Raw genomic sequence first — 4,393 nt, 5'->3', positions numbered from 1 at the left:
ACAATCCTCAATTTGTTTCTCAGGCTTCACCGTCTCACGGACAAGTTCAATTTGCATACTCGGCCTCATCCAAGTGCAGGCCATTCAACCTGATCCACTGAGATCCTTATATGTTGGTTGCTCACAATGGATTACCAACTAATATGAGCCCAATAACAAGTGTCTTCAACTTCACGGTCTACACTTACACATCAGCAACTTTCACAGCTACCCACAGCTTTTACAATGGGCTCTCCATAGCTACCCAAAGCACGCCCTTAGCAGCCTCACAGCAGCTCACAACTCCACAGCACCTTCGAGCCTCACTCTACTTTGAGCTCCACAACGCCTTCGACACAATGTACAAATGCCAACAAAACAATGCGATTTTAAAAGCACCAAACAGCCACCGCAATATCAACCACACCAATATCAAACTTCTTCGGCACGCTCACCACTAGCACGTCATTCTCCAAGATCACAACACTTTACCAGCCCTCACTCCTGAGCTCTCGGCTCAGTCGCCCTCACTCACGGCTCACCAATACTCACTCAGCTCACACCCTGAGCTCCGATACCAACTTAGAGACTGCTCTGATACCATGACAGAGAGATCAGAGGCGCACAACTCATGAACACAACACGTAAACACAGAACACAAGACTTGAACTTCACAACTTGCTTTCATTCATTGATCATACAGGTATTTATACAGGATGAAGAAGGTTCTGGATATCAAGTCTAGCGGTGGCTTCCTGAAGAAGCTTTCCCATTTGTCAACAGTTTCTGGAACATGCATTTAAAATCTCTGTTGAATGTAGGTTCCAGGTAGATGGAATAAATTCTAGTTTCTTCCAACACGTAAGGGACGAATGTCATTGACCACGGTCTTCAATAATAATAGAATGGTTGCCCTGAATGTTAGACCCTATATCCATTTTATTTGCAAACCAACATTCTTTAATTTAGATTTTTTAATAAAAGATATTTTGTTCAAATTTGTGTGATTTGAAATTTTTTTTTTAATGAAATTTTGACTAAAAACTAGTGAATGTTTTCAGTTTTGATAAGAATATAATCCTAGTTTGATAAAAAATTCCCAATCATAATGGAATTATGTTAATACTTTTATCATTCAAATTCATATACTGAGCATAAAAAAGGAAAGTAAAGTAACCACATTAACAAAATATTTCAAAGCTGGTTGTAGAGTTAGACAATATTTTTTCCCATCTTTGATGCAGAATCTTAACGAGTGTTTCAAACATTCGTTAATTAACTCCCAAAGGGGGTTTGGGTTTGGCATTCGATGAGGAATTTTTCAAAGATCGTTCAGAGTTAGACACAATATTCTCCTTTTTTTTATGTAGATCATATTTAGCGGTTCAAAGATGGGTTGATTAGTTCTATAAAGGTCTTCGCATTTGATGAGGAATCTCAATTCCTTAATGCAACTGATTTTATTTCCTAGGTTATTAAATGGTTCTTCAAGAAGGTTCACTCATTAAGAGATAAAGTTGATTAGTTCCATAAGGGTCTTTTCATCTGATGAGGAACCTCAATTGTTTAATGTAAATGATTTTATTAGTCCCTGCCATCTGGCATCTGGCAGGGACTATTGTAATCGTTCAATGCCGACTTAGCATTAGTTGAGTGCTTTCCCCATCTGTTATTAGTCGCTTATACTAAAGTCCTGTGAGGTCTTCTGTGCACATACCCAAAGTCAGATTCGGCCTTAACGTTTCTCATCTTATTTGGCCTCTTCCCGAGGCGGAAGAGGCCCGAACATAGGTTAAATTGGAAATTATGGCCAGTTTCGTTATCCCTGACCGTCAACCGTTAGCGTTAATGCTAGCATTAATTCGCTATTTGGTAAACAGGTTTCGTTATTTCGTAAAGTATATGCTATGGTTGCAGGGTATTAACAGGTGTTGTCGTGTTGTTGCAGGGTATTAACAGCTGCATCGCTGTCTCTCGGCTGGCATTGACGGGTGGGTAATGAGGTTCTATAAGGGTTTTCTCTCAGAGCCTCGACTGAGTTTGTTTGAGCTGCCGAAGGTTTACAGGGTCCTTGTTCTTCATGACTGATTATCCACGGCGACGATTACAGAGCGCGCGCACAGTGAAATCCCGCGGCAGGTATCGTGGGACAGGGTCGGAAAAGGCGTGAAGAAGGAACAATCAAGGATCCAAGCCCTTCCCATATTGTAACAATTCGAGAGCCGGGAAGTTCTATATAAGACGAGAGTCTATATGCATTGGTTAGGCTCTGAAGAGAAGCCAGGCGTACTGATTTGAAACCGCCTGAACCTTAATCCTTTCGGTTACAAACCCTACAGTTATCAGCGCGAACCACAACAGCCAGACTTCAGAGATCTGGAGCGCTTGGGTGCATGGGATGGGTGCCTAATGAAAGGAAAGACTTTCAGTTTCACAGCTCAGTTCGGCGATAACAGTAGCAGCTTTACGGATCTGTTATTGCAGGGCGGAGGTCACGGTTTTTCCTCTGGTGAAACTCTATACTTTCTCCCTGGCTTGTGAATTGTTCGCTAGTATATATAATTCAGACGACCAAGCACGGCTTTCGCATCATTTTATGGCGCTGCAGAAGGGACTGTTGCAGATTCCTCTAGATCTCCCCGGCACTCGATATAACAGAGCCAAACGTGGAGTCAATGCCATTCGTGAACAGCTTGAGGGCATTATTCGTGAGAGGAAAATTGCATTGGAGGAGGGAAAAGCTTCTCCCGAGCAAGATCTATTGTCTTTCCTGCTCTCTAATGTGGACGAAAATGGTGAATCTCTCACACACGACGAGATTAAGGACAATATCCTTCTCCTTATATTTGCAGGTCATGACACCAGCAGTTCTACATTAACTGTGCTGCTCAAATTTTTGGCGGAGAACCCTGACTCGACAAAACCCCACGCGGGCACCGGCGGGCGCACAGTGAAATCCCGCGGCAGGTATCGTGGGACAGGGTCGGAAAAGGCGTGAAGAAGGAAGCCGAGTGGGATCGAGATGGCGACCTAAACATGGAAGTGGGGGTTGAGGGGGCGGGAGCAGCCGGGACTGAGAGCTGGGTGGCAAATGCGGTTGAGAAGGAAGACTTAGCGTTATAAGAAATTCGGAAGGTATTTTCATTGGACCATCAGCTTAGCTGATTTGACGGGGGTTAGGGTGATTCAGGGGATATCCTTAACATCTGTTGCGCCCTCACATAGACTGATTTGATGGGGGTTACCTGTCTTGTGTACACATTTCATTCCAGGTGACATTGTGCATGTAGCGTCGGGGCTACGTGTAACGTAATTTTCTTGTTATATAATAAGCTTATACATGATTTCGTCGTTACTTTGCGGCTTGTTATTTCGCTTCGGGTCCAGGTACTCTTTATGTTTTCAGTCCTGAGCTTGTACAGTGCTTCCCTTGTATACGAGTTTGAATTCTTTCGTATTCTTTTTTCGTTGGGTCAGGGAGGGTTCTTCATAAGTTACATAAGAATTTTGCTTAAGTTTGCATGTCTCTGGTTGTGTAACTGCATGCATTTCTTTTTTAATGGTACCATAATATTACACGACATCGCAAAAGATAGGCAACTGTTAATTATTGTAGTAGTTTCATGCCTGGGAAGTTCTTAGTTCTGTTAGCATTACAAACGTATTGAGTAGTTATCAAGGCTTTTGTTCTGGTTTGAGTTGTGGAGTGGATTGAACTGGGTTCAGCGTGTGATTTGGCGTTTAGGGCGGTTTCTAGGCACCATTAGTTAATGTTTCACTGATCTGGTCAGCATATTATGCCACTGGGCTTTCAAACCTTAATGGCTTTCTTTTAAGGAGACCACCTGATTTGGCTAAAATAATGTCGATTACCAGCCGTAGGCTGTTTGCAGGCTGACAAAGCCCTTTTGAATTAATGGGCTTTTTGCGGGATTCTTATAGGGTTTTTGTCTAGTTAGACAAGGTTTTCCATACAGGGTTTGGCATAGAGATATTTGCTATACTTTAAGTTTGTTAGTTTGTTTACTGCAGAGAGATCATATAAAAACAATCTTCGTTGTGTCTCGGACTATATTTATAGGAAAGTGGTTTTTATAGACATATATTTGGGATAGACAGGGTTGTATGGTTTTAGGGATAATAGGTCCTTTAGTCCTCTATTGACTTCGAGCAACTAATGTACTCCTACAGGGTTTGTTTAGGGTGAGGGTTTTATGAATCTTCAGGTTTAATGGCATGAGCGATGTGATTTTCTTTACGTTCGCTAGTTTGTCTAGAGATAAAATCTTATTATAAACAGTCCAAGGAGCATTCTCTGTGTTTATGTTCTTGCAGGTAGACGATAGTGTGGTTGATGGGTAAAGCCATTGTTCTTCTAGGCATTGAAGTTATTCTCTATCCAGTTCCTTGAAAG

General features: G+C 42.1%; 1 pseudogene across 1 annotated transcript; it reads left to right on the top strand.

Moving 5' to 3' along the window:
- The first annotated feature begins 1,713 nt into the window (after positions 1-1,713).
- LOC149172746 (cytochrome P450 716B1 pseudogene) lies at positions 1,714-4,054 on the top strand (annotated as a pseudogene). The gene is made up of 2 exons (XR_016259642.1): positions 1,714-1,851; positions 1,928-4,054. The product of XR_016259642.1 is annotated as a cytochrome P450 716B1 pseudogene (transcript).
- Positions 4,055-4,393: the final 339 nt, after the last annotated feature.

The sequence above is a fragment of the Pinus tabuliformis genome, chromosome 4_2 (genome assembly GCF_031772625.1).
Source record: "Pinus tabuliformis cultivar Carrire ecotype Pingquan chromosome 4_2, CPIR1, whole genome shotgun sequence".
Lineage (NCBI taxonomy): Eukaryota > Viridiplantae > Streptophyta > Pinopsida > Pinales > Pinaceae > Pinus > Pinus tabuliformis.
Note: the sequence above shows the minus strand (reverse complement) of the source record. Positions and strands in the feature narration are given on the sequence as shown.